Genomic DNA, 21,625 nt, shown 5'->3' with positions numbered 1-21,625 from the left:
TTATCAATTCCAAAAATAGACACAATATTACTACATATTTTTGTAATGCACACACATATATATAATGGAACAACCTCTACTTTCAGGTTGAATAATTGCCTGAAAACTTAAGGTAAAAATGTATGATAGTTCTTTTTAAATTGAAAGAAACCCAGAGAGATTGCTGAGTTGCTCAAATTATTACCAAACATATTTGTTGCCTGAAAGTTTTTTAAAGAATCATTCAGCAAAATGTTTTTATCAGCTGGGTGTAGTCAGTCTGGACAAACATTCCATGTATAGTTTCCACTGGGCAGGACCCAGTGGAGAGAAAAGGCCAAAAAAAAAAAAAAAAAAGATTAAAACCTTTTGAACAGATCTGGTTTCATCCAGCAGAGGGCAGGAGTGCAGGCAGATCTCCAGGGTACACAAGGAAACAACCTACTAATTTTGTTTTGTGTCTTTCCCTGTCTGTGTGCTTGTGCACGTGGACAGCGTGCAACTTCATGAAATCCAAAGAAGATGATCTGAAGGCTGAATCTCTTTCATCCAATGAATCCCAACGCAGCTCCATATTTGTCTATGAGATGTATATTGTTCATCATCTTGTTTAGGTAAGCTTTTTCCTGTCCTGGCAGGCTTCTGTGCTCTGTGAGTTGAATCTGGTTTGTCTTTGGCCAGAGAAACACAGTTTAAAAATGGTTTTATCATCTTGCCTTTGAAAGCTTTTTTCTTTCCTGATTTTTTTTTAAAAAATCCATTGAAAACCATCATGTACAGCTGCTGTTTCTTTTTAAACAGGAAAGTTAAGCGGTGGCCTGCATGTTTATGCGCACGTAGAAAATCTCCACAAAAATTGGGGAGGATATAATTTTCAGACCATGCATTTTCAAATCAAAGGTCATTGTTGTTTCTAATAATGGAGATTCGCTTTTTTGTTACATTGGAATATTTTATTTCTTACAACAGGGATGTAAATCATTCGAATCTCTTTTGGGTTTCAGGTTCAAAGACAGAGAAGCTTAATTCACACTTGAGATTTAAAAGCAACAAGATTGATTCAATTCCAATTAAAGTGAGGTTTAAGGTTCAGTTCAATAAATGATTCAGCTCTAGACTGTAATGAGGACGTATCAGAATGCCTTCAACTGCTTCCTTTTTAGTAGAATATGATCAAAACATCAAAGTGATAGATCCTTTAGAGGCATCAAATTTGCCAAGTTGAAGCTGAATAGCTTCGAGAGTTTTACCACCATAATTTTATGAAATGTTTCCTCCATACCACTTTTAATGCATGAAGGAATGAAGAGAGGCATCTTCAATTGTCCATCAAAAGGCCTTTAGAGGTATTGTGTTAAAATCACTTCAAATAATGTCCTACTCCAACTTAAAAATAAAACAAACTTTCAAACACCTTTTAAAAGCTAAGCTTTAGTAAAGATGAAATAGTTCACCACTTCTTGACAGATGCTTTTCTAGATTGTTCATCTTGTTGGCAATAAGTAGCTCACGGCCTTATCGGTGAGATGGGTAGCATGCAAATTTAATAAATAAATGAATGAATATAAATAAATAACTAGCCAACTACTTACCTCTGCACTAGACAGCACATCACACTGAGTTCCTGTTTATGGAAAGAAAACAACATTAGAGGCTCCGCGAAGCCAGAAAGAATCAGAAAACTTATCAGATCTCTAGATCACTTTTAAATCCTGTTAAGGAGTTTGCTCTAGCACACAGGTGTCAAACTCAGTTGTGTCACATGACATATCATGATGTATTGTGATGTTTTTTGTCCTTGCAGAGCTGGAGAGGGTGTGGCCTGCCCGTGACGCATCCGGCCTGCAACCCGCCAGTTTGACAGACCTGGTCTAGAACTTCTTTCTCTATGGTATTGCTTGCCTGCCCATCACTCACTGTTTCTTAACCTTGGTGACTTTAAGATGTGTGGACTTCAACTCCCAGAATTCCCCAGCCAGCCTTGGTTGAGAAACATTGTTCTAGAATCTAGATGTTTGTTTTGGCACTTTGATAATTTTTAAGTCTCACAACCACGTCAAATTTTTAGCTTGGTCTTTTTAGTCACCATCTGTTTCTTTTTTCTGATTTGTATTCAGTTTTTAATACTTAAACTCCGCCAGATGCCTAGAGTCCAGCTGATTTCAGGCAATCAGATAAATGTCATACATACATGGTGATTCAAATGCATTTAATTCATTATGTAAAGCAACTCAGAGATTGACTCTGATAATTTTGTTTGAAGGAATGATTCAACTGAATTTCCTACAAATTGAATAATCCCTTTGGACTTGTGTATAACCCTTTAAAAATCCCTTATGGGGTAGCGAGCGGATTGTCCAGGAATGAAAAGCTATGGTCCTTCAGGTGTTGTTGACCCATATCTTCTACCAATCCAACATCTAGAGTGTTGTTAATTGTCTAATCTTGCAGCTGTGCCTTTTCTTGGCCTACTGCTGATCCCAGGAAAAGACAGGTCTGGTTTAAGATGATCCCAGCACATGCTGCCTGTAGGTCCACAATGCTCCAGATCACAGTTTGTTCTTCAAATCTGGATCTCTGTATTGTCCTACTATATAGTCAAGGTTTTCTGTGAAGAATATCAAAGACCTAGTTACACTACTGATCACATATATTAATGGATTTCTCAGGCTCTACTTCATCAACTCTGTCATACAATAGCAATAGCACTTAGGCTTATATACCACTTCACAGTGTTTTACAGCCCCCTGTAAGTGGTTTACAGGGTCAGCATGTTGCCCCCAACAATCTAGGTCCTCATTTTACAGACCTGGGAAGGATGAAAGGCTGAGTCAACTATGATTCGGTGAGACTTGAACTGCCAAACTGCTGGCAGCCAGCAGTCAGCAGAAGTACTGCATTCTAACCTCTGTGCCACCAAGGCTTTCCAAAGCCTCTTAGAGCATTTTCTCTTTTTCTTGCAGTTTAGCATTAATTATTATTGTAGTGGGTCGTACAGTCAGCCAGATGTTTAGATTGGATTTGGCATTTTATTCCACCTATTGAGTCCTTCCCAATGACCAGAGATAGACAGATGTTGTTTTTGATGGTGTTAAAAGTGCCATGACAAAATATAAACTGTTCCAACTAAAACTGCCTTTTGCAATTGATTGATGGAAATTTTGTCAATGTAATACTGTTCAAGTGGATCTCCAAATGTTTTGAGATTGCACCCAAAGCGCCTATTATTATTGGTACTATCTTTACTTTCTTTTGCCACAGTTATTCTACTTCTATTTGCATGCCTTTGTATTTTGTGATTGTCTCCTGTTCTTTTTCTATTCTGCTGTTTTCATACTGCCACATCTATTTCCCAGACTTTTTTGTCTTTTTTTCTGCCAATTTTATTATTATATGAAGTCACAGCTGCCACTTCTTTTGTTGGTGTTGGCCTTCATGCACATCACATTCTTCCCAAGGACCCAGGATGTCACAATGTGTATGTGTAGTATTTATGGAACCAAAAGCAGTGTGGCTTTTTGTAATTGACAGGAGGAAATTATGTCAATGCACAGATTGGCAGAGCTGTCCAACATTTTTTATATGACAACCAGTTTATTGATAACCATTGGGACCATCACAGTTGGTTTATGCCGTAATCTTTCAATTTCAGTTTTCAGATCTTGATACTTTATTATCTTCTCCAATTTTTTTTTGTCTTCTATTCTACCACTCCATGGTATTATTACATCAAATATACACACTTTATTCTGTTCAATCACAGTTATATCTGGTATGTTATGAGACAAGACTTTATCGGTCTATTTTTAGAAATCCAATATTTTAACCTGCTCATTTTTGGCTATTTTTTCAACTCTGTTTCTGTCAATTTTTCATTACTGGTACGTGGATATTATGGATATTCCAATGAATCATTTTGGCAACTGTATTATCTCATTGTTTATAATCAGTTCGTGCAATCTTGCATGAGTTGCATACATGGTCTATTATTTCTTCCACTTCTTTGTACAATCTGCACTTTTCAATTTTGATCTTGATTGCATGCGTTCAAATAGCTTACTCTCGAGCAGCCAAAATCAAACCTTCAGTTTCTTTTTTTAATATTCCAGTTGTAAGCCATTGCCAGGTTCATTCGCTTTCCCCTTGCTCTTTCCTAGAAATTGACCATATAATGGTCAATTGACAACATTCTGTTCATATTTTTATTACATTATTTCAATAATCATTTGAGGTTTTCCTGTGAATTTAATAAGTTCCAATTTTTAACTTGCATTGATGCTTATTCTTGGTGGTTTTTTACATAATCAACCAATGCACCCTTATTTCTTAGACAGTTTGTTTGACTTGAAGTAAACCTCTGCCTCCATTTCTGCAGGGCTGGTATAATCTACCAACATCACTACAGGGATGTAATGCATCTTGAACAGTCATCATCTTTCTTATTTTTGATCTATCCTATCCAATTTGGTTTGTGTCCAATTAGTAATTCCAGTAGTGTATCTTATTATTATCATACTGTCCAATTTATTCACCATCAAACTCCCAGTGTGCTTTAAACTGTACATGTGAGTTTACATATTAGGTTTGGTACTTGGACATGTTTGTGCATATCCATAAGCAAGGTCTTTTATTTTAAAAAATTAAGACTAATTCTGACAATAACAAAAACCATGTGACATGCTTGAAGTACTGATACACTGTGTTGCAATACACATCTCCTTCTATATTTCCCCTCCTTTTAAAGACAAGATAAAAAAAAAACACAATGGTGATTTTTTTTAAAAAAAAGAAACATCTGGTGAAAATTTTCCTCTCTAGAATTTTAGGAATGTATTAGAACTTAAATGTTTCTTTCCCATTGTCACAAATAATACATATCACATCTTTTAGAAAGGAAGGCCTTCAACCGCAACAATACAAGAGCACACAACAGATACAAACTCAATGTTAACCGCTCCAAACTTGATTGCAGAAAGTACGACTTCAGCAACAGACTGGTCAATGCCTGGAATGCACTTCCTGACTCTGTTGTTACATCCTCTAACCCCCACTCCTTTAACCTCAAACTAACCATCTCCGCTGATGAAATACTTGACATTTCACGCATTGGCCGAGAGCTCAATAACAGTGACGGCTCTGTAGCCCCACGCCTGTGCAGAGTCATTTGCAAAAATGAAACAAGCAAACGTAAATTCATTTATACTATAAACTCACTCGCCAAAACCAACACCAACCATAAGAACCTCCGTTCGCCCCTGACCTAACCATACAGCAACGTGCCCGCTCCCGTGTACTCCGCATTGAACTCAAAAACCATCTAGACAATGGAGAGAAGGACCTGTACATTGACTACCATGCTGACTGTATCAAAAGTAAGCCACGCAACCCAATACTCAGCTTTTACCCTCAACCACAACCCTACCTCAACCGATCCACCATCACCCAAGACTAGGCACGCACGCCCCCAACTACCTCAATTCCAACTACTGCCGGCCTTAAATGCAAACTACTCAATGCAAGAAGCCTCGTGAATAAAATACCTGAATTTCTCATCCTCCTAAATATGGCTAACTTTGACATTATATTTGTCTGTGAAACATGGCTCAATGCATCTCTCCCGACTCCATTACCACAGTAAGAGACTATCATGTTTACCGATCAGATCGTGAAAATCGTCGAGGAGGTGGTGTTGCTATCTTCTATAAAAATCCTTACATCTAAAAATATCCAAGTTACCCAGGAGCTTGCTCTTCCTGAGACCATCATCTGTGAACTATCCTTAAATATCACAATTCGATTCTTACTATGTTACAGAGCACCTGATTATGACATCGAACATGTAAACAAGCTAAATACATTACTAACATGGGCTGCATCCTGCCCATACCCTTTTATCTTTCTTGGTGATTTCAATCTACCTCATATTGACTGGACCCTAAATGATTGTACAACTGAAATCATACACACAACCTTCTACAATGCTATTACAAATCTGGGACTGGAACAACTAGTAACCAACAACACTAGACTAAACAACTGCCTCGATCTCATCTTCTGCAATAGTTTGAATTTAATTTACGGAATACAAACTACAGAACCCTTTTCCAGTAGTGACCACAATATGATTGACTTTTGTCTCAACATACGCCCACACAAAAATCACCACAATGATGTAATTCCCAATTGTAACTTCAAAAAGGCAACTATGATCTTATACACAACGATCTCTCATCCCTTGATTGGCAATCTCTATTCACTGGATGCAATACTGTTGAAGACCATTACAACATATTTTTACTTGAAGTCAAAAGAGTCATCAAACTATATGTACCAACAACAACTCCCAAAACAAAACAAAAAGCAGATTACCCATATCAATAAGGAAACTTCAATCCAAAAAGAGATCACTCTGGCGGAAAAACAAATCTGGTCACGTTGCACAATTTCAAAAACCGATACAAAAATTTATGCCACCAGATGAAGACCGAATGCACCAATTATCACATTAAACAAGAGGAAAACCTTCTAAGCACCAATTCCACCCGTGCTTTTTACAATTTTGTAAACAACAAACTAAAAGACTCAAGGTCCATCCCTCCCTTGATAGGACCTGATGGTAAAGACTGCAACGACGACACCATTAAAGCCAACATCTTTAACACATTCTTCGGCTCAGTATTTGTAAACAGCAATGGATCATGCCCAGTATTTCCTAGCCGTACCACAGATAACAACAATGATCTAATACATATCGATTTCACAGAAGACAATGTTGAAAAAGCACTACGCAACCTAAAACCATCTCTATCTATTGGACCGGATGGAATATGTGCCTACTTCTTAAGAAAGCTATCCACTGCCATAGCCAAACCTCTAAGCATAATCTTTGAAAAATCTTTCAGAACCAGCTCCTTGCCTAACCTATGGTCACAAGCCACAGTCATCCCCATCTTCAAAAAGGGAGACCCAAGCCTAGTTGAAAATTACAGGCCAATCTCCTTATGCTGCGTCACCTGTAAAGTCATGGAATCAATTATTAACCAATCCATCATCCTTCACTTAGAGACAAATAACCTACTCTCCAATAAACAATTTGGTTTCAGAAAAAAACTATCCTGTAATCTGCAACTCTTACACTGCAAAAACATATGGACGACACAACTCGACCAGGGCAAAGCAATAGATGCAATCTACATAGACTTCTGTAAAGCCTTTGATTCAGTGGTACACGACAAACTACTCCTAAAAATAAAATCCTATGGTATCTCTGGACAACTGAATAACTGGATAGAAGCATTCCTGTCAAACAGACAACAAATGGTCAAAATCGAGCGTACTATCAAATCCAGTACCTGTCAATAGTGGTGTTCCCCAAGGCAGTGTTCTAGGACCAACTCTCTTCATACTCTACATAAATGACCTCTGTGATCATATTAAGAGCAATTGCGTTCTCTTCGCTGATGATGTAAAGCTGTTCAATACCACAGACAATACTGCTACCCTACAAAAGATCTTGACTATGTATCAGAGTGGTCAAACAAATGGCAACTTCAAATCTCAACAAATAAATGCTCTGTCTTACATATTGGCAAAAAAATCAGAAAATAAAATACAAGCTGAATAGTCAAGATCTTGTTAATGACTCAAGCTCTGTAAAGGACCTTGGAATACTCACCTCTAATGATCTAAGTGCTAGAGCCCACTGCAACTACATAGCCAAAAAGGCATTAAGAGTTGTTAACCTAATCCTACGTAGCTTTTTCTCTGGTAATATCACACTACTAACCAGAGCATACAAAACATTTGCTAGACCAATACTCGAATACAGTTCATCAGTCTGGAACCCACATTACGTATCTGATATTAGCACAATTGAGAAAGTCCAGAAATATTTCACAAGAAGAGTTCTCCACTCCTCTACTCGTTGTAGAATACCTTATGCCACCAGACTTGAAATTCTAGAACTTGAAAACCTTGAATTACGCCGTCTTCGGTCTGACTTAAGCATGGTATATAAAATCATACATTGCAATGTCCTACCTGTCAATGAATACTTCAGCTTCAACCATAACAACACAAGAGCACACAATAGATACAAACTCAAAGTAAACCGCACCAAACTTGATTGCAGGAAATACGACTTCAGCAATAGAGTGGTCAATGTCTGGAATACTCTACCCGACTCTGTAGTTTCTTCCCCAAACCCCAAAAACTTTAACCTTAGACTGTCTACTATTGACCTCACCCCTTTCCTAAGAGGTCTGTAGGGGGCGTGCATAAGCGCACCAACGTGCCTACCGTCCCTGTCCTATTGTTTCTCTTATTCTTTTATTTTTCTTATATGTACCCATTTCATGTATTCACAACTATGTATACATTTATACTTATTATCTTGTAAACAATTGGCAAATCAAATAAATAAATAAAAATAAATAAATAAATAACCAGCATTGACCTCACCCCATTCCTAAGAGGTCTGTAAGGGGCATGCATAAATGCACCATCGTGCCTCCCGTCCCTGTCCTATTGTCCCCATTTATTTGTACCTATTTCCTGTATTCTTACTCATGTTTATATTTATACCTATTATCTTGTAAGTGATTGACAAATAAAATAAAATAAAAAATTAAGCCGATGCATTTCGTCAGTTCAATTTTCACCAGGCTCAAGCTTGGCTCATCCTTCTGAGGTGGGTAAAATGAGGACCCAGATTGTTGGGGGCAATATTCTGACTCTGTAAACCACTTAGAGAGGGTTGTGAAAGCACTGTGAAGCGGTATATAAGTCTAAGTGCTACTGCTATTGCTATATGGAATCTCCTCAAGACTTACTGTGTATCTGCTGGTACACAGATTCTAATTCACGGTTGTTAAGTGAATCTGGCTTCTCCACTGACTTTGCTGTCAGAAGGTTGCAAAAGGTAATCACATGATCCCAGGACACTGCAAACATCATTAATTTGAGCTGGTGTTATTTTATTGCACAGGGAAGGCTTTCTTTGTTTCTTAAAACAATGACTCATAATTTTTGCAAATTATCCATCCATTTACCCAAAGGGTCTACCTTTTATCCCTCTTTTCTAGATGGGAAGATTCAGTAGGAAAATTAAATCCCTTCTTGTCCAACCCAAGGAAAATATTGTTAGGTTGCACTGAATAATGTTCCTTTCCTATTCCCTTCTTTACAAAGAAAATAAACTTAAGGCATTGCAGATGATCACTCTCTTGAAAATCCACCGCAGCAGCCATGTTTTCCCACTCAGGAGATCACGGCCTTGGGCATGCAGCCATCATCAAAAAGCACATGGCGTAAATGTTTGTTTAGAACTTCAGTAGCAAAAATGATGATCTTTTTCCCCACCCTCAAATGTGCAGGACCTGAAATAACTGTGTTGTACACACGGAGCATCAGAAAATAAATGTAGTAACTGAAGCTCACATCTAATTTGAACTAGCAACAATCACAAAAAGGTTCTGGAAGATATTATCAATCCTCGAGTTTCTGCTTCTACCCACAAAGCATTGCCATATATAACAAAAGGCAAATGTTGCCAGTAAATCATTTTCTCCACTTTGATCAAAGCCATAAGTTACAAAGCTATAAAAGAGATTACATCTCAATTTATATTCCTTAGACCCAAAGCATAAAAGACTTATGTCCTTGGTGCAGCACATGCCTGCCGCAGGTCATCTCTGCTTTTAACCTTTCAAGGCCTATCTAGCTTGGCCAAAGTTTCCAGGGTCATCATCTCTGACAAATTTAGGCCACCCTGTGTGCTCATCCCAAAACAGTCTGCTGAGGATACCCTGGTGTAAAAAGAAAAGAAAAGAAAAAAAGAATGGGGGGTTTGAAGTATGCTTTCTTAATGGAGGCACCTACTGTTGTGTCTGCAGCTTGTAGAAGCTATTAGCTCAGCCACAGAATGCAGCTAGTCCTCATCTCACAAACGAGCCCAATATTTCCAATGCTTAAGTGAGTTTCATCCCCATTTTACGACCTTTCTTGCCATCGTTTTCCAATGAAACTTTTTATTGGTTTATCAAAATATAAAATACAAAAAAAAAAGTAACAGAAAACTAGATGGGGAAGGAAAAAAGGAAAAAAATACAGTGTAGAGAGGGAAAAGGAAAGAAACAAGCAGCAACTTCTGATTCTGTTTGTAGCACAATAGAAAATAACCGCAACTTTTCACTTTTACACAACAGTATGTACACTGCAATTGTCATGAATTTGAGTCAGTTGTCAAGTGTTTGAATGTTGAGCCTGTGACCACAGGGAGGCTGCAACAGTCATAAGTGTGAAAAATGGTCATGAGTACACACACACACACACACACACACACACACACACACCATCTTTGGGGAAGAGAAAGAAAACTGATTTCAAATCCTGAAGTAGAAGATGGGGAGTATGAATTGGAATTACTGAGCTGTTATCCCAATACAAAAAATGGGGCCACGTTGGACAATCTTCAGAACCAGTGGGATATATTTTAGAAAGCTAGGCAGGTCATTTGTCAGGATTAAGGTTTAGGACCAGCTGATATACAACATTATAAATTCAAAAAAGTAATTACTATTCAAGAATACAGTTTTCATACCTACATTGCAATATAACCTAAAGCAGATTACACATTAGAATTCAGGAAGAGAGGAAGGAAGGAAGGGAGGGAAGGAGGGAGGGAGGGAGGGAGGGAGGAAGGAAGGAAGGAAGGAAGGAAGGAAGGAAGGAAGGAAGGAAGGAAGGAAAGAAACCTTACAGTGGAGAGGAAATCCAAACCCCATTATCAGGGCGGTTTTCAGGAAAAGGAGAGACAAGGGAGAAAGTGAAATTGAGTGGATAGCAAGGAAAAAGAAAAAGAAGCCATTGCTTAATAGAATATTCTTTATTGTCCAAGTGTGATTGTCTTGAGTGATCTTGAAAAACCTAAACTGAGCTGGGTCTAATAAGTAGGCTGAAGATCCCCATAAAATCCAGGTGGTAGGCTAGACAGGAAAGGTGTTTTTTTTAAAATCTAAGAAGTTAACAGTTACTTGTGGTTTTGCCATGATGATTATATGGACCTGTCCATATAGAAATCACCAAGATTTGGCCTTGACCAGGAGTGTCTTCAGGGTATGGACAACACAAATAAGGAGGGTGGTGAGATGCTTCTAATGCAGGGGTGGGCAAACTTTTGGCTCGGGGCCGCATTGACTTTTAAAATTTGACAGGCGGGCCGGTCAGCACAAGATTTTTTGGGAATCGCCCCCCCCCCCCTCTTCTCCTCCTTCCCCTCCCCTCGGAGGCTCCCCTCCCTCGGAGGCCCCTGAGTCAGGAGTTGCTACCTCCGGCGCGCTCACGCTGCTCCAGTCCCGTGTTGCCTCGGGAAGGAAAGGCAAAAGGAAGAGCCGCGGCAGTGCTTTGCAACGGAGCAGCGGCACCGGAGGCTCAGGCTCAGCGGCTCCTGGTTTTGTCTTTCCTTCCCAAGGCAACGCGGACTGGAGCCGCACGGAGCTGCGCCAGCGTAGCAACTCCTGACAGCCCCAGCCGGACACCTGAGCGGAGCCCGGGCAAAACTGCCTCTTGCTGCTGCCGGAGCACCGCGGTCGCCTCCTCCAAGCAGCCTGCCCGCCCACCGGGCTTCCTCTGCCGCACGGCTCGGGGCCAGGCGCAAGCGCGCGGAAGGGAAGCCCGGCGGGCGGGCAGGCAGGCTGCTTGGAGGAGGCTCCGGGCTTCCCTCCCGCCAGGCGTGAGCGCCCGCGAGTTAAAACGAAGCCGAAGTTGCTGGGAAGTTGCTCGGTTTTCCAGGGCTTTGCAAAGGCAAAGTTTGCAGGCTGGAGCATCTTCCCGCCAAGGAGCGGAAGGGTTCCACCCGGCGGGTGGGGCGGGCTGCTTAAACTTTGCTCGGGCGGCACTTTAAAAGCCTGCTCCCAGCACCAGAGCAACTTCCCAGCAACTCGGCTTCGCTTTAACTCGCGGGTGCTCGCGCCGCCCGAACCGCACGGCAGCCCACTCCAAGCAGCCCGCCCGCCTGCCGGGCGGAACCCTTCCCGCTCCTCGGCGGGAAGACGCCCAGCCTGCAAACTTTGCCTTTGCAAAGCCCTGGAAAACGGAGCAACTTCCCAGCAACTTTCAGCTTCGCTTTAACTCGCGGGCGCCGCGCCTGGCGGAGGGGAAGCCCGGAGCCTCCTCCAAGCAGCCTGCCCGCCTGCCGGGCTTCCCTTCCACCGCGTGGCTCGGGGCCAGGCGCGAGCGCCCGCGAGAGTTAAAACGAAGCCGAAAGTTGCTGGGAAGTTGCTCGGGTGCTGGGAGCAGGCTTTTAAAGTGCCGCCCGAGCAGGACCGCCGAGCCGGAAACGGGCACCAAGGCAGGGCAAAGCTCCACCAGCAGCGGCCTAGCTTTAGGTGGCTCCAAGCAGCCCGCCCCGCCCGCCGGGTGGAACCCTTCCCGCTCCTCGGCGGGAAGACGCTCCAGCCTGCAAGCTTTGCCTTTGCAAAGTTTAAGCCTGGAAGCCCCGGAAAAAAAGGGGATCGGGCGGGGACTCACCTTCGGAGAGGTCGCACTCGAAGGTGATTTCGAACTCCCAGCCGAGGCCTTTGCAAAGTTCTTTCTTTCCTACCCCTAGATCGCTCCGCACTGTTTTGCAGCTTTGGGGGCCACGCGGCACAGGCCACCACGCCACGCCCAGCGATTTTTTTTCAGGGGCGGGCCGGATTGGACAGACCAATGGCAGCGATTTTTTTCAGGGGCGGGCCGCATTGGACAGACCAACGGGCCGGATGTGGCCCGCGGGCCGTAGTTTGCCCACCCCTGTTCTAATGCATATGAAAAATGAACAGCCATCTTTACAGCCGCTATCTTGACTTGTTTTGACCATACCTTGTGGACATCCCTCAACTTGACTCAAGTGAGAGGGTCCTTCCTTTTATATTTCAAGAATGGATAATTGGAGGGAGGGAGGGGGGGAGAGAGAAAGTGTTTACAGTTTCTGTAACATATTTTGATGTCTGTCTTCATATAATAAATACAATATAATCAAATACAATTAAGTATAATTAAGTTTTAAAACACTAAACCAGAACATTTTTAATTAGGGTTTATTGCAAAACCATAATGACCCAGTTTATACATAATGCACGTCATAACAGCTGAGCTCTCTCATTACTCTAAGCCCCAAACAAGCAGTACACATTATGGTTTAACATGATAAATGAACACCACCTATAAATGCTTCCCATATATTTTAAAATGTGGGGCGTGAATGTGTTTTTATAATTACAATTCCCTCCCTCCTTCCCTAAACTGTGCTGATGACTTGCTTTTTCTTAATAATCCTGAGAATATGAATATCTCAGTGCAGTAGCCCAGAATTAAGCCAAATTAATTGCTGAACATTTTAAATAGATTGATCCCAGGACTTTAACTCTACAATCGAAGGCAAAGCCAGGATTGAGTTACAGGATGAACGTATATCTTGGACCATGTGGAATATGAATCCTCAAAAGATCAGGGAACAGCATGAAACAATTCAAAGTCCATTTCAGGAAACATTATCCTTCTGTAACTAAGGCCACAGGCCAGCAATAATTTTTTTAAGAAAATCAGGAGTGTTCTGGTTTCCATCAGAAGCAACTCTGTAACCCATATTTCCACATTATGCTTTAGAAAAAGGGTCAAACAGCAAAAAAAAGAGAAAACGCAGAGAAGAGCTGATGCATCCAGCACTAAAGGATGTTTCTTCTGGATATATATGGCATTTCAAAATTAATTGAAAGTGGTGAATTTCAAACTCCATGCATATGCTTTCCACTTAAAATTAAACAATAAGGCTAGAGCTTTTATACTGCAGACCATCATTCTGCTATCATTCCCACATAATCAACGTCCAGAAAGAAGATAATGTGTCATTTTTATTATTTATTCATACATCTCTTTTCTTGCAATGAGGCCTGAAATTAAGCTTTTGGGGATCCTAGTGATTCCAGTCAGGGAGATTTACTCAGCAACCTTGTAGAGGCCTATTCAGAAGAAAGTTTGATTGATCTCAATGAGCTGATTTGCAGGTGAGCAAAGAGAATTTTGTAGCTTGACTCCCTAGATTAATTCATCACTGAAATCAACAGCATTTAACATGTTTCCACTTGGCTGATGGTGCTCCTGGATTTGAAATGAGCTCCTTTGTTGTCAGATTCCTCCTGACCTTGCAAAGGATTCTTCAAGGCTAAGCCTAGAATGAGTTTGTCATGCCCCTGTCAGAGTCTGAATCCGAGGAGGAAGACAAATGGCTCCATTGGCTTTTGAGGAAACTGGGGAAGGGCAAAGTCAGGCTGGGCAGAGCAGGGAAGAGGTAGAACAAGGGAGAGGGGGTTCAGAGGATAACCAAGGTCCACCCCCTCTTCATCCTAGGGCACGTAGAGAAGAACAGATAAGAGAGCAACGTGGGGTGCATGGCTTACGAGCGAGGAAAGGGCCCTGATTCCCTACACAAGGCACACCTGGGGATGGAGTTTAGAGGAGAGGCAGATGGTTAGGGCAGTTGTCGGGATCAATTGCTGGTTGCCGTTATCAGAGTTCCTGGCATCCTCCCAACTGGTTTGATTTCCTGCTGTGTTACTTCATTTCTGGAATTCCTTTTCTTACCCTGCCAGATTTATTACCTTATTTTGCCTTGTTGGATTTATAATTTAAAGTTGTCTGTTTACAACGTTTCCATTGCAGCTTTGTGGCAGAGTTTTTTCTCCAGACCGGAAGGTAACCGGGACATTGGGGACAAAGTTGGAGCTAACAAAGGGACCCATATTTATTCTCTGGCTGAATTGCCTTTGTGCTACGCCCTGGGTCATCACAGAGCTAGTCTGCCAAAGCTTAGACACAAATATAGTTTGTGTGTTCACCAACCTTTCTATGATAGGTTCCTTGTGGCAAACTACACTGCTGATGATTGAGCTTCTCCACTGATTTTCTTCACTAGGAGTTCTGAGTGCTGAGTATAGGTTTGGATACAGATCTCTTCAGGACTTGACTGTTTTCAACAAGTATTATGAGGGGAACTACAGGTAATCATCAACTTACAACAGTTCATGTAGTGACTATTCAATGTTACAATGGCACTGAAAAAAATTGACTTATGACCAATTCTCACACTCACAACTGTTGCAGCATCCCTGTAGCCACGTGATCAAAATTCAAGTGCTTGGCAATTGTCTCATATTTATGACAATTGCAGTGTTTTAGGGTCATGTGATCTCCCTTTGCAACCTTCTGACAAGCAATGGGGAAGCCAGATTCACTTAACAACCGTGTTACTAACTTAACAACTGCAGGGATTCACTTAACAATGGTGGCAAGAAAAGTCATAAAATGAGGCCAAAGTCACCTAACAAATGTCTTGCTTAGCAACAGAAATTTTGGGCTCAGTTGTGATCATAAGTCAAAGACTACCTGTATTCTCCTTCCGAAGAGTCAACTTCATCCTTTGGGTTTTGATTATAGCCTTAGAACTGCAGGTAATCAAAGACGTGTCTTTTACGTGCTACGGGGAATGTACAAGAAGTCTTTGACTTAGAACCATTCGCTTAGTGACTGTTCAAAATTACCACAGCATGGAAGAAAGTTACTTATGTCCAATACTCACACTTATGACCATTGCAGCATCCCCATGATGATGTCATCAAAATTCAGACAATGGGCAACTGGTTTGTATTTATGATGGTTGCAGCATTCCGAGTCATTTTTCATGTTTGCACTACACTATTTGCCAACTTTCTAGAGCAGGGCTGTCAAACTCGAGGTCCGCGGGCCAGATGCATCACATGGTGGCCATGCCCCTGCCCGGTTTAGCAAAGGAGGGAAATTGCCAATATATCATGTGATGATGTCATGACGACGTGAGTTTGACACCCCTGTTCTAGAGGGCTTCTGAAAGCAAAGTCAATGACGGAAGGTGGATTTGCTTAACAATTGCATAATTTACTTAACCAATGCAGTTTCACTTAACAACTCCAGTCACAAGAGTCAGGTGCAACTCATTTAATAATTGTTTTGCTTTGGAAATTTTTGTTCCCAATTGTGGTTGTAGGTCAAAGACTACCTGTATATCAGTAACAGCAACCTTCTCAAACTTGGGAGTTTTCAGATATCTCAGGCTTCAGTTCTCGTATTCTCGTTCCATCTGGCATTAGGCTTCGATGCTGCAAAAAAAAAAAAAATCTTAAATAGCATTCCTACTCATTAGGGGGCTCAGGAGTTGCTGCAAACAAATTATTGCCTCCCATCAGAGCAAATTTACCTACATAGTAAATGTGCTCTGAATTAGTTTGTGCTATGAGCTGATCTGAGACTATTCATTAGGGAAGTAATCCAATGTATCCATGTACTACAAGGCATGTTAATGCAGGGACGATCAAGGCGTGCTTGTAAATACTGACAATCGAAAGCAAATCTTGTGAAAGTTAACAGACACATAAATGCTGCTATTGAGCCCCTTGTAGAGACAGGGAATTTTCCTCTTTTTCAGGCATTCCTGAAATTCTCCTAGGATTATCTGCATGTATGTAAGTGTCAACCTTCATCCGTTTTTGGTGATTTGTGGTAACATAATATAATGTGGAGGTATTCGATAACTTTAAAAAGAATGAGAAAGTCGAAATGAAGAAATTGCACATCTGGATTGCATGTGCAGACTACAAATGCTACAGCAGGAAGCATCTAAGAAGCCAATTAATGGTTTGCTGGCAATATGCACAGGGTGTAAAGAGTCAGAATGAGAAATAGAGATATTTTATTCATTATTGCCTGCCATAACAAGTGAATCAAGGACAACATAGGTCAAATTTGGTTAAAAATGAATGATAGGTCATTTGATTTAGTCCCTAGGAAAAAATGAGGGGGGGGAATCCAAGGAAGGATGATTAACTTTACACTTTGTCTATCAATTCTGTCAGTGAAAAGTTCTCTTAATTTTTATTGATTTTCACAATGGTATTTTATTAAGTTTGATTGTCAATTCTGCTTACAGCATAAAATATGCATCTCCTTCCTGAAATAATGATTGGTGACCATGACAACATTTAAATTATGCAAAAGTTTGTTGATATACAAAATGATGAAAATGAATGGGAAGTGAAACAGAACGTTAATTGAAAATTGATAAAGAAAATGAAGAAAGTCTACCTGCCCAAAAACATCTGTATTTGTCTGTCTGTCTGTCTGTCTATCATCTAGACTAGATAGATAACCATGCTTGTATTGTTCTGAGGAATATTTGACATATTACTCTTACCACATAGAATAACAGAGTTGGAAGGGACCTTGGAGGTCTTCTAGTCCAACCCCCTGCTCAAGCAGGAGAGCCTATACCATTCCAGACAAATGGCTGTCCAGTCTCTTTTTGAAAGCTTCCAGTATTTTGAAAGGCTTATGCTGTCCCACCTGAAAACCATCATGAATCTGCTGTTAGATCCCATGCAGTTTGCATACCGAGCAAATAGATCGATAGATGATGCTGTTAACATGGCTCTGCACTACATCCTACAACACCTTGAATCTCCAAATACCTACGCAAGGGTCCTCTTTGTAGACTTCAGTTCAGAATTCAATACCATCATTCCAGACACTCTTCTAAGTAAATTAAACCATAGCAGTACCTGAACACACTTGTAAGTGGATCATAAGCTTCCCAACAGACAGGAAGCAGCAGGTGAAGCTAGGCAGAATCACATCTGATACCTGTACAATTAGCACAGGGCCCCCCCAAGGCTGTGTGCTTTCTCCACTTCTCTTCTATTAAAATACTTCTATTAAAATACTAAAATACATCTATTAAAATACTGAAGTTTTCTGATGACACAACAGTGATTGGTCTCATTCGAGACAACGACGAATCCACATACAGACAGGAGGTTATACAACTTGCCTCGTGGTGTAACTGGAACAATCTGGAATTGAACACACTCAAAACTGTAGAAATGGCAGTAGACTTTAGAAGAAACCCTCCCATACTACCACCTCTTACAATACTAGACAACACAGTATCAACAGTAGAGACCTTCAAATTTCTAGGTTCTACTATATCATATGACCTAAAATGGACACCTAACATAAAAAATGTCATCAAAAAAGCACAACAAATAATGTTTCTGTGCTAATTCAGAAAGCTCAAACTGCCCAAGGAGCTGCTGATACAATTCTACAGAGGAATTATTGAGTCTGTCATCTGCACCTCTATAACTGTCTGGTTTGGCTCTGCAACCCAACAGGACAGACACAGACTTCAGAGGATAATTTAGTTTACTTGATTGTCATTGCACCTGTACAATGAAATCAAACACCATCTTCAGTGCACATCATGACCATGAGCATGAAAATACTCAAACACATATCCTTCACCCTTCACACATTGAACTGGAAACCCCCCAACACCACACCAACACTGCACTATACAGCAGAATTCAAAAGAGCTACTGCCCTGGGATAGAAGCTGTTTTTCAGCCTATTTGTCCTTGTTTTTATTATTCTGTACCATCTGCCAGATGGTAATAGTTCAAAAAAAGGGTTCCCAAGATGAGATGGATCTTTGAGAATGTTTTGAACTTTCTTAAGGCAGTGGGAGCTATAAAGCTCTTCCAAAGAGGGGAGAGGGCAACCAATGATCTTCTGGGCAATGACATTAACCCTCTGGAGTGCTTTCCTCTCTACCACTGTGCAATTGGCAAACCATACAGAGGTGCAGTAAGTTAAGATACTCTCTATGGTGCAGCGCTAGAAGGTCACCAGCACTTTTCATTCAGTTGTTGTTTGCTGAGAAGTCTCAGGTAGTATAATCTCTGCTGGGCCCTTTTGACCAGTGCTGCAATGTGAACACCCCAGGTCAGGTCCTCTTTTATGGTAACACCCAGAAACTTAAAACTGGCCACTTGCTCCACTCGATCTCCATTGATAAGCAAGGGCTGGATGTCTAGTCTGTTCCTTCTATAATCCACTATAAGCTCCTTGGTCTTATTGGTGTTGAGGACCAAATTATTGTCTCCATACCACGAAAGCAACTGGTCCACCTCATCTCGGTAGGCAGACTCATCCCCCCCGGAGATAAGTCCCACCACTGTTGTATCATCTGCAAATTTAGCAATAGTATTACTAATGTGAGTGGGAATGCAGTCATGCACATAAAGAGTATAGAGTAAGGGACTCAACACGCAACCCTGTGGTATACCAGTGTTAAAAATAAGGGCTGAAGAGGTATGATTACCTAATCTGACCCTCTGAGCAGCCAGACAGGAAATCCATAATCCAAAGGCAGATTGAATTATAAAGCCCAAGGTCCAGAAGTTTAGACACTAGTCTATGTGGAAGAATTGTGTTAAACACAGAACTAAAATCCACAAAAAGCATCTTCACATAGCCCTCCCGCTGTTCTAGATGAGTCAGAGCAGTGTGAAGAGTGATGGCTATAGCGTCCTCTGTAGATCTATTTTTTCTGTATGCAAACTGGTGTTTATCAAATGTATGCGGAAGACCAGAAATGATGTGCTGGCAGACCAATTTCTCAAAGCACTTCATGATGATAGGAGCAAGTGCCACTGGTCTGTAATCGTTGAGGTTATTGATAGGGAACTTCTTTGGCAGCGGAACAATTGTGGAAGCCTTCAAACAAGATGGAATAGTAGACTGGGATAAAGACCGATTGAAGATCCTGGTAAAGACTCCAGCCAACTGATCAGCACAGTCTTTAAGCACTCGGCCAGAGATACCGTCAGGACCGGCAGCCTTTCTAGGGTCCACAGCCCTCAGAATGCTCCTCATCTCCTGTTCTTCCACAATGAGGTGGGGGCTACAATTGGCTGGTAGTTGTGTTTTATCTGTCTCTGATGTTTCCACTTCAAAGCGAGCAAAGAAATGATTCAGTTCCTGTGCCAATGAAGCATCCCCCTCAACAGGGATGACATTGGTCGGTTGATGGTTTGTAATTTGTTGAATCCCTCACCACACCTGCCTCATGTTATTGCTATAAAAATTATCCTCAATCTTCCTCTTATAATCAGTCTTGGCCTTCTGAATACCTTTCTTCAGATTAGCTCCGGCAACACTGTATCTTGCCCCATCACCGGACCTAAAGGCCTTGGTCCTGTCATGCAAGAGGCACTGGACTTCCTTGGTCATCTAGGGTTTCTGATTGGGATAGATCCTAATACATTTATCCACAGTGATACTATCTGTGCAGTGTTTGATATAGCATAGAACAGTTGCAGTGTGCACTTCTAGGTCAGGGTGGTAAAAGATGTCCCAATTTGTGTTCTCAAAACAATCCTGAAGTTGTTGGGAAGCATCTTCTGGCCAAGATTTCACTGTCTTTATTATAGGGAGAGCCCGTCTCCTAAGAGGGATGTAAGCTGGTGCTAAAAGCAGTGACATATGGTCTGATTGTCCCAAATGTGGTAATTGTATAACCTTATAGCCATGTTTGTCCAATATGTTTGCTCCTCTGGTAGCACACTTAACATGCTGATAGAATTTAGGGAGCACTTCTTTTAAATCAGTTTGATTAAAGTCCCCCACTATGATATGCACAGCATCAGGATGCTTATTCTGCTGATTACTAACTGTTAGGGTTTGGAGATTAACCCCTAGAAGAGTATTGCAGCAGTAGTCAAGCCAGGCAACCAAATGAGAGCGGAAGGGCCCCAGAGTATACACACACTGAACACAAACACTGTTTGTAGTTTAAATAGTTTTTAATCCAGTTAGAGTTTAAGCATTGTCATTCAGTCCATTAAGTCATTCACAGTATTTCCATCCAGTAAGACTCACTAGTATAGTCCAAGTTAAGAGTCCTTGCAATATCTTTATCAGCCGATAAAGATATCTTCTCCTCCTCCGGTTTCACTCTCCAGAGAAAAAAACGCTGGATATTCAGCAAACAGTAGCAAACAAAAACAGTTCAGTCACAGGCACTCACAGTCAGTAATCACAGTTAGTCGCAGCAACACACAGTTACAGCCAGAGACAGTAACAGCAAGACACAGTTACAGCAAGAAAACTTTCCAGCTTCTAATGCTTCCTTATATTGTAACTTCTAACCGCACCCTTAATCGGCTAATTGCCTGCTGCATTGTGCTTAAAGTGATAAGCACTTAAACCATGATATCTAAGTTTTATATATTTATTCACCCAAACCATATTTGGTATCAATGTTATACCTAACATACTCCCCTTTTGGGTGAAATAAATATATAATATCTTTACAATCTAACCCCATAATTTTCACAACTCTCCTGGTGCTTACTGGCACCTTGGGCTTTAGTAAAATTATCAGCTAAATTGTCCTCCGACATACAGTATTCTAGCTGAATCATCTTACTTCTTACAGATTGTCTCACGTTTAGGTATCTTAGATCTGTATGCTTGCTCCTTGTTTTTACTCCAATATTTGTGGCCATTTGAATTGCTGCCTGATTATCTTCATGTATAATTATAGGATAATCTACAGTTATACCTATATCAATTAACATTTGTTTATACATTATTAATTCTGTACATAACAAAGATAAACAGGAAAATTCTGCCTCCATAGTAGACAAACTTATATGCTGTTGTCTTATTGACTTCCAGCCTATTAATGTCTTACCCAGCATTATGGCTGTTCCTGAAGTCGACTTTCTAGTGTCTC

At 41.0% G+C, this 21,625-nt stretch overlaps 1 long non-coding RNA gene across 1 annotated transcript; it reads left to right on the top strand.

Moving 5' to 3' along the window:
• The first annotated feature begins 458 nt into the window (after positions 1–458).
• Positions 459–17,137, top strand: LOC148131995 (uncharacterized). The gene is made up of 3 exons (XR_015747272.1): positions 459–593; positions 14,933–15,017; positions 16,979–17,137. It is a non-coding gene; the product is annotated as an uncharacterized LOC148131995 (long non-coding RNA).
• The last annotated feature ends 4,488 nt before the right edge of the window (positions 17,138–21,625 follow it).

The sequence above is a fragment of the Notechis scutatus genome, chromosome 2 (genome assembly GCF_049901735.1).
Source record: "Notechis scutatus isolate UNSWTSFEM ecotype Mainland chromosome 2, rNotScu1.2, whole genome shotgun sequence".
Lineage (NCBI taxonomy): Eukaryota > Metazoa > Chordata > Lepidosauria > Squamata > Elapidae > Notechis > Notechis scutatus.
The sequence above is the reverse complement of the archived record's forward strand: the minus strand, read 5'-3'. Positions and strand labels throughout refer to the sequence as shown.